Source organism: Mytilus californianus, unplaced genomic scaffold, assembly GCF_021869535.1.
Source record: "Mytilus californianus isolate M0D057914Y unplaced genomic scaffold, xbMytCali1.0.p SCAF_4, whole genome shotgun sequence".
Taxonomy (NCBI): domain Eukaryota; kingdom Metazoa; phylum Mollusca; class Bivalvia; order Mytilida; family Mytilidae; genus Mytilus; species Mytilus californianus.
In genome coordinates, this window is record NW_026262690.1 from 93,067,804 (window position 1) to 93,077,902 (window position 10,099).

Genomic DNA, 10,099 nt, shown 5'->3' on the forward strand with positions numbered 1-10,099 from the left:
AAAGTTGCCGCTGGACATTAAACAGTCACCCATTATCATCATTATCATCGTCATCATCATCATAAATTATGCCAACACATGACTTTCACAGTTGATGCCGTTTATCTTCTATTCTTTATTCGGTGGGAAACCAATAGCCGTGATATATACTGCATCTACTTAAAATGTGCTCGCATGAGGTTGATATGAGTAGCACATATTAACTTCAACCACTTTAGTATACAATTGTTTTGGTATCAGCAACAAGTTAAAGAAGATATTATGATGTCTGATGAAATAATAAAAAGGGGGAGTCTAATCCAATTAACCTTTTTTTACGAGTCCTTAGTTCTCTGGTGAGGTTTATTTTGTACAGTATTCATGTATGATACACACTTTCCCGGGTGGATGTCAAATTTGAGAGGTTGTGACTGTCAGTCACAAGACTCTCTTAAATTCTTGTTCTGCATGATGACTCATTTATTATTGCCATCATCAGATCATTTTCACGCAACTCTTATTTTTTTATTTCGTTGCGAGCTGACTGATGTAAATCTGATCATAATTATATATATGGCTAAAACTTAATTAAATCTTAATTGAAAGAGTTATTTATCAGTATCACAAAATTAGCGATAGCTCGAAATTTAAGTTACTTTAATTTCCGTTCATTCAGTTATCAAATTTTGTAAAACACGATAAATAGGTTTGAATGAGTGAAATGTGTATTCGCATACAACAGTACATATAATGATTTTCAAATACTTCATAAAATAAAACTCACACATTGGTTAAGTCGATGTTTTGTTTACTTCCTAGGCCTTTGCAGTATGGGTCAATAACTAGAACATCATACAGGTGAACAGTTCGGAATTTCTTGTCCTATATTTACGAGCATGATTTTATTATAAAATTCTAAAATACACTTATCCCTATAATAAATTGAATGGCGAACATTTGGACACCACTACTAATTAATGTCTTGTTTTACTTTTATGTTGCTATTAAATTTAATTGAGAATGGAAATGGGGAATGTGTCAAAGAGACAAAGACAACAATCCGACAAAGAGCATATACAGGTGCTTGAGGACAGGATCTATAGTCGAGATTCACGTTGATAGTAAACATGCATATTAAGAGTAAAAATATGGTATATTAGTATATATATGGTACAAATAAGTGATACATATTGAAAAATCTAAGATTTATGATAATAAGGGGGAGGGACTATATGGGGGCTCAAAACAGATCAAAACAGGATCCTGTCCTCAAGCACCTATGCCAAAGAGCAGAAAACAGCCCAAGGCCACCGAAAGGTCTTCAACACAGAGAGAAAATCTCGCACCCGCAGGCGAGCTTCAGCTGGCCCCTAAACAAAAATGTGTACTAGTTCCGTGAAAATGGACATCACACTAAACTCCAAAACCTATAAATGAACTAAAATTTAAAAAAAAAAACATTTTTATATAATTATCATACATGCACCGGTGCAATAAATAGTGTTGTGTAGTTTTCCTATAAATCACAGTTTGAAAAATAAGAATTTCTTCCCTTATTTGGGTGATGGAAATTAAAAAAAATGCTCATTTAAATATCGCAATTCGAAATGTAAGAACTATAATTATTAACGGTATCAAAAAATGAAATTATACTTCAGCCACTGCTATTTCATTTTTTTTGCTAAATGATAATTGTTAATATTACTATGAGTCTTTCCAGATCTCCAAAGTACATGACCTTTAAAATAATTCTTCTTGGTACACTTTTATCAAAGAATCTTATGTAAAGACAGACTGTTTTGATTTAAACGGTCAAAAGAAGTTAAGTAAATGAAAATGAATTTATAAAATATGGAGATGAAGAATGCAACCCTACTATAAAATTAACCAGAAGACATATAGAGGGCAACAATATCATGACAGGTGTCTGTGCACGTACACTATTTCAGAGTCAAGTTCTAAATCGTCAAGAGTCCATTTAGTTTGAGAATAAAACACGTAACCTGGATTCCCCATTGCAATTGCAATAATGCAAAACATTTATTGAAAACTATGAAGGAACGAAATATTTCTATCCAAAATTCACTCTAAGCTAAATGATAGAATAGCAAATACAAGATGATAGAAAAACAAAGGATATGGGGTATCCATCCATGATATAAAATCAGTACATGCACAGCAAAAACACACAAAAAGCAAAGGAACAGCGCTTTTATTGTGTTTCTTCATCTCAAAGTCACAGTAAGGCCTTCTTTTTAATCAAAGTTCTTAAATGTCATAGACATATAGTATATAAAATCTTTCATAAATAAGACCAGTTTTAATCCATGTGCGCTTATTTCGATCTAAATTGCACGGTTTAGAAGAAGTATTTGATTAGAAAACAAACGACAGAAAATTATCAAATTATGAAAAAAAAATGCTTTTTTTTAATTGACGTGACGCGAAAGACCGTCCCCACAATCTATATCATAAAAGTTCATCCATAGCCGATCATAATCAGTGCAGTACAATACGTAATATATTATGCATACAAACCATTAACTTGTTTCTTTTCAAGGGCACAATTGGTTATAACATGACAAATTTTTTGACACTTTTGTAGCACATTTTTGTAGTTGTATAGTAAATTTTACACAAGGGACGTGAATTAAAACTTTCTGTTTCGATTGTGCTTTGCTATACGAATATACGTACCTTACTAAACCAATCATCTACCCATATGGAAAATGGAAAATGTTTCATACGTGAGAAACGTGGAAGTAAATACAAAAACAAACATACCGTCTTACTTGATGCAAGTCTTGTTCCATTTTGATTATTTTCAAATATACACCCTGCTTTAGAAAGAATTATATATGTAGTTGCACGTTTGCTCCTTCTAATAAAGTATCCTATTGTGAGTAAGTAAATAAGTTGAATCTGAAGTTTTTATTGATTCAAAAGGAAACAGGAATGTCTATATTATAGGAAGGAAGCATTATGAATATAAACAATATAAACTTTTAAAAAACAAGAGATTATTGGGTTTTTTTCACTCCCTGATTTTGATTTTTGTAAAACTACTACAAAATGCAAAATATTCAATCAAAATTATGAATTTGAGTTTAGTAAAAAAAAAAAGATCTCCCGAACGTAATCATGCAGACGATAGTTTGTTATTACCTGCTAAAAGCTGTATTTTATATGAGGGAATGGATGGGGTTTACAGAATAGAGAATAATGGGCAAAAAAAAAGAAAGAATAGAGAATAATTGGGGGGGGGGGGGGGGGGGGGGGGTGCTAAAATATACAGAATAACTGGAAAAATGATTACAGAAAAGAACATTGTCATGAATGTTCAGAATACAGTTATCAAGTAATTATAGAATAGACATTATTATTAAGATAAAGAATAATGATAGAAAAAATCAAAGAATTAATAGATGTAAGAAGATGTGGTATGAGTGCCAATGAAACAACTCTCCATCCAAGTCAAAATTTATAAAAATAAGCCATTATAGGCCAAAGTACGGTCTTCAACACGGAGCCTTGGCTCACACCGAAGACTGCTTCTATGATTCCTAATACGTTTTCTAAATATTGTTCATCAAATATCGCAATATGACCGAGTTCTTACAAAAACTGTTTTATTCCTCTACACGTGTGAGCTGTCTAGAGTCACTGGGAGATGCTATAGTGTTTGGCTGTCATGGTCTGCTCATTTGTTTTTTTTTTTTTTGTTTTTTTTTTTTAAATTTGTATTGTGTAAGTGATATTTTGCCATCTCTGTTGAATTTATTCAGAACTTGTTTAAAATCGGTCTGCCCTTTCAAGGAATGTGTTTGAATGAAAGTAGATGTGGAGTTAGTCATCAATGAAGCAGCAACCCAAAGACAAAAACAACCAAAAGACATCTCGACGTTATTCAACAATGTTTGTTAAGATTTTTATTTCTATATCTCATATCTGTATATCTCATCCATATCACCCGCCCCCGGCTTTTATTTTTTAAATATTGGTTGCTTTACTTCATAGAAGATTTCATAAAGCAGCGCCATAAACATACAGCCGGGAAGATCTGATCTCGAGCAATGTCTCAAAAACTATAAAGACAAACATAAGAAACATGCTTTAATCTATAAATTAGCGAATTTATATATTCCTTAACTGAGCAGTCAAATTCATGGTCCGAGATTACTCTGACAATCTAACATAGAACAATCCGTCAGACCAATCTCGGATTTACAAATTTAAAGACTTAAATTCAGTTAATTATATTAAAATGACTACGCCCCCGTCGCTATGCATTTAAACGAAATGTTGAATAGGTTCTTAAAAGTGCAAAAAGTTAATTGTCACTTGCATTTACATCAACTTCAATCGTACACCTAAATATTTTCTCATAGATTTTTCAACTTGCTAATTAAGTCTTAAAAGTGCAAAGAAGTTGTCACTTGCTTTTCCATTAACTTCGTACCCTTAAAACATTTCTCAGAGATTTTTCAACTTGCTAAGACGATGTCACTCTCTCACGCATGTAACAAAGAGTTTATCTGAAATTAACATCAAGGTCCTGAACAGCCACAATTGAACAAAGATGTAACCGGATTCCTGACATATTGTTACTTTCATGAGATTTATTACATTATTTTTCATATGAATACAACAATAAACTACATTTAATATGCGGCTTGAATATTGATGGAAAGTGTGATCTCAATATTTCTATTTTCATTTACCTGTTGCTATTCATTGACAAAATAAAACCCCGACCCTAAAAGAGGGTCTGGATGGAGGTCCTTTATTTCTGTACTCTTTAATTTCTATGTCAATTTTCTTTATTCTTTATATATTATGCCCATTTAATATTCTCTTTGTATATACTTGAGCACCCCATTATTCTATTTTCTTTATTGTTAGGCCTATTTTTCTCTATTCTTTATTTTTGGGCTCATTTTTCTACAGCATTGACCCATGATTCTCTATTCTGTAAACCCCATCCAGTCCATCCTACATTTTTCACTGACTGATATTTATGGTTATGGGTGACTGGCCTAGCTTCTCCCCTTTATTGCACTCGATCAAAAACTTTTTTCAGCGGACAATTTGTTTCATCCTTTTTTCTTTAAATCCTCCATAATATAGCTCTTATTTAGTTGCATAACCATATTCAAAGTTCTTATACTTTTGATATTTGACTTGTCTCCCCTTTATTGGAATCAATTTCATTGTGCCAATTTAATTTCACCCCGTCTTTCTAAATTCTGCATGGAAACAGTATTGGAATATTACCAATAAGCTGTATCATTATACATCCGTCCATAACTCTTAAACGTTTTGGTCATAACTGCATTTGGTTGAATATTCCTTGTCCATGGAACGCCACATGCAGCTCTATACTATTACGACATTTGACTATACTACTCTGTCAATTTTCTATATCACTAAAATACAATTATGTACTATAAAGACGTTTTGATATAACACGGAGTTACCTTTTCATACTATTCTGTCATCTTACTTTGTCATGAAGATATTCTTTTATACTACGAAGACATCTTGATATAACATGGAGCTACATTTTCAAACTGATTTGTCATTTTACTATACTATTATGTGATATTGATAGACCATAAAGATACATTTTATACTATAAAGACATCTTAATAATACATTAAGCAACTTTGTCATACTATTTTGTCACCTCACTATACTATTATGTTATGTTATTTACTATCTTATTACGATAAATTTGTATACTATACAATTATCTCGATATAACATGGAGCAACTTTTTTTATACTATTCTGTCATATTACTATCTTACGACGTACGACGATAAAGTCGTATACTACAAAGACATCTTGATATAATATGGACCCACCTTTTCATAATATCTTATCACCTCACTGTGCTATTCTAACAGATTGCTATATCATAATGTTGCATCTGTATACTATAATGACGTACTGATATTTATTTATAACAGTAATACTGACCAACGAATATAAAAAAGGCGCAAGTTTTTTGTTTACGTAGAATTTAATAAATTCGACGTGAATATGGCGGACGGACGAGTTATGCAGGAAATTCTTATAAATCATGGATTGAAGCACTTGTTGCATAGGTTCAAGCTTGAGAAAATATCTCCAGAAATTCTTTGTCAGTTGTCATCGCATGAAATGGAGGAACTTGGTGTCCAAAACAGGTCAGACATGATGAATTTCAGGTTAGATTGCTCTAAATATGGCACCTCAAGGCCAATTAAAATACTTTCAAATTTAACATTCCAAAGTCAATATAAGAAAACATGCTGGAGATTGGATTTAAAATATCAGAAATTTCTCTGAGAGAACAGTTTACAGAAATAAAAGATGGTGAACTTGACTAAAATCTGATTGGAATAATTAATGACTTTCCACGGTGTGGGGAAACCTATTTAAGAATCATGCTGAAAAGAAAGGGAATACATGTTCCGAGATGGCGTCTACGAAACAGTATTGAAAGGGTCGACGAAAACGGTCCACAAGAAAGACGCAAAGGACGGTTTCATAGGGGAATTTATAATGTGGAGGGACCAAACTATCTTTGGTATATAGACACAAATCACAAACTGATTCGTTTGAAATTCATTATTGTCGGTGGAATTGACGGTTGCAGCCGATTGCTAATGTTCATGAAATGTTGTGAAAATAACAAATCGGAAACAGTTTTCGAATGTTTTCGCACTGGAATTTCCTGCTATGGAACACCCAAACGTGTAAGTTCGGACAAAGGTTTAGAACACATTCTTGTTGCCGATTTCATGCTAGGATTAAATGGACCAGGAAGCATGATTACAGGACCTATAGCACTCATAATCAACGCATTGAAAGACTTTGGCGTGATCTCTACGAAGGCGTTCTATGTTATTTTTACCATATGTTTTATCATATGGAGGATATAGGTGTTTTAGACCCATTGATCGAGTTGCACTTGATGGTACTGCATCACATATTCATGGACGATATCAACAGGAAAATCGAAATTTGGGTAGATGCTTGGTCATGTCATCGACTTCGTACAACTAGGTCATCACCATTGGCTCTTTGGGTAGCAGGCCAGCTGCAAAACCAAGTTGGTGCAATACCAGAATGTGATCTTCAGTATTATGGTGTAGAAGGTTTCGATAATTCTAGTTTGGAGCAAGATGGTAACAGTAGACCAGTCTTTTGTCCAATTTCCGAAACCTTGTGGCAGAGATACAGAGATTCACTTAGGGCTTCCGTACCTTTTCCAAACACCACCAAGAAACATGGAATTGACGATTTCATCAAATGTGTAAATGTTATTTCTCAGAATCAGCAATAAAACCAATATCATTTTAATCTTTTGAAATCACCAATAACCAAGATAGCCCTGTCCTGCAGTTTTCAATCTAACAAGAATATGAAAAAGAAAGGATACAGGGTATGCGTCAATTAGACACATTCCAATAAAATAGAACGTGGCAAAAATACCATCATCTAGGGGTCGCCGTGTGGTCTTCAACATGAAGCAACAATCCACACCACATAACAAGCACTAAATGGCCCCGAAATAATTGGGAAAAATTAAATCATAGCCACAACAAATCCTTAAATAAACAAAGGATTTCACATAAAGACATATAACAACTTAAGAACTTCAGTGAGCGCGCTCACTTACCCCATGCCCCCACATTGTCCCTGGGTAAAAAAAAATCCATGGGATTGGACCTCAGTTTGAATTTGAAGAAGCTCAGACAAGAAATAGAGACGCTATCCAGATACATTAATTTTTGTCTCGCCTTGACGGAATAATAAGCGAGACATATGTATGCTGTTTCCGGCTTCGGCGGCGGTGTCGTCAACAATGTATTAGTTTGTGATTAGGTCAGTTTCTGGGGAACCACTAGTGACAGGTCAATGATAATCAGTAGTATGCAGCTGAATTAGCATTGACACGTCTCATTTCCATGGAGATTATTTGGCCCCACCCTCTCAATCATGGTATATTGACTTTGAACTTTTTGCTTACTTAACATGTATTAATTTGTGATTAGGTAAGTTTATGGGGAACCACTAGTGGTATGTCAATAATATTTGGTATGCAGCTGTATTAGCTTTGGAACATCTCATTTCCATTGAATATTTCGCATAATTTACATATTCAAGTATTGCCTTTTTAATTTCAACATTTGCATTTTACTATCAGAATAATAAAAAGGCGCGAGACATATCTTTGCGTTAACATTGTATTATGTGCAAATTTCACAAGTCCTCCATTTCATATTATTCTGAAAATCTAACTCATTTTCTATGAGTTTCTATGGTTTCTATGAGAGTAAACCTCAGTTTGATCTTGAAGAGGCTCTGACAAGAAATGGAGACGCTATAAGGGCGATATCATTTTTATGTGCAATTTTTACGAGTCCCACTCCCCAAAACAATATGTCCCTCATTTCGGATTTTTCTGAAAATCGAGCTCAACTAAGGTTTCCATGAGGCTGAACCTCAGTTTGAATTTGAAGAGGTTCGGACAAGAAATTGAGACGCTATCCAGGCGACATCAATTTTTACAAGTCCCCCTCCCCAAAAATGGTCCCCTATTTCAGGTTTTTCTGAAAATCGAACTCATCTAAGGTTTCATTGAGAGTGAAACTTGGTTTGAATTTGAAGAGGTTCGGACAAGAAATGGAGACGCTTCCTGGCGACATCAATTTTTACAAGTCCCCCATCCCAAAAAATGGTGCCCAATTTTAGATTTTTCTTAAAATCGAGCTTATCCAAGGTTTCCTTCAGAGTGAACATTGGTTTGAATTTCAAAAAGTTCGGATAAGAAATTGAGACGCTATCCAGGCGACATCAATTTTTACACAAGGCAACCTCCCCAAAAATGGTCCCTCATTTCAGATTTTTCTGAAAATCGAGCTCATCTAAGGTTTGTACGAAAGTAAACATCAGTTTGAATTTAAAGAGGCTCGGACAAGAAATGGAGATGTTATCACCCCAATGCGAAATACCCAATTTTGCCCTTTTCAAGGTATCAGGTCGTTCCGGCCCCAAACCAATCCGGCCCCATAATAAAATAATGAATAACTATTTTAAAAGTCGTTGGGTTTTGTGAAGTAAATTCAGGGTAAATAGCAATTTACACATAACTGAAAAGTTTTGTAAATTTCGCTGATTGGAGGAATATTTATAAGGAAATAGTATTGATGATCAATGACAACAGGTAATTTGTTCGAAAATTGCCCAATCTAAGTTATGACAATATTTCTGTATATTCAAGAAAGAATAATTAAAAAACTTTTTATGGAAGGGATTCGGCAAATTAACTTTAATATTTCTCAATCTTAGTAGTTTTTATTAACTTGTAAAGAAAAAAGTGTGTATGCATTAGCTTGGGGGTCCGCTTGTGTTTAACCAATTGTTATATTACACCGCTTGAAAAGATTTTTAAGATTACGTTATATATAAAAAAAAAACCAGCTGATTAATGAAGACTAATGATTGCACTAACTTCTGTAATATATGACTTTATTTTAATTATGCAATCCCAATATTCTAAAAATAACGGATAAAATCGTATTTAAAATACATGCTATATACCCTACTAATTTTTAAAACTGACTTGTGACTTTTTGTCCTGTGACTTTCTGTCCTATATTCAGGTAAAATTATTTCCAATTTTTAAGATAAAGTCACAAAATATTTTTTTATCAAGAAAATTGCCCAATCTAAGTTATGACAATATTTCTGTATATTCAAGAAAGAATAATTAAAAAACAGACACAAAATCAAGAAAACTTTAAATACAACACCTATAAATAAAAACACAATGCATCAACAAAGTAACTACCAAATACAATGTATGTAGTTAAAGGATTTGAATATAAACCTTAAAAGAGGGACGAAAGATACCAGAGGGACAGTCAAACTCATAGATCGAAAACAAACTGACAACGCCATGGCCAAAAATAAAAAGACAAACAGACAAATAATAGTACAGATGACACAACATAGAAAAATTAGGACTAAGCAACACGAACCCCACCAAAAACTGGGGGTGATCTCAGGTGCTCCGGAAGAGTAAGCAGGTCCTGCTCCACATGTGGCACTCGTCGTGTTGCTTATGT

General features: G+C 33.6%; 1 protein-coding gene across 1 annotated transcript in view; it reads right to left on the bottom strand.

The window, feature by feature from the left end:
- The window catches only part of LOC127698877 (proton-coupled folate transporter-like), a 79,158-nt gene that overhangs the window by 17,178 nt on the left and 51,881 nt on the right, over positions 1-10,099 (bottom strand). The window lies entirely within an intron of this gene.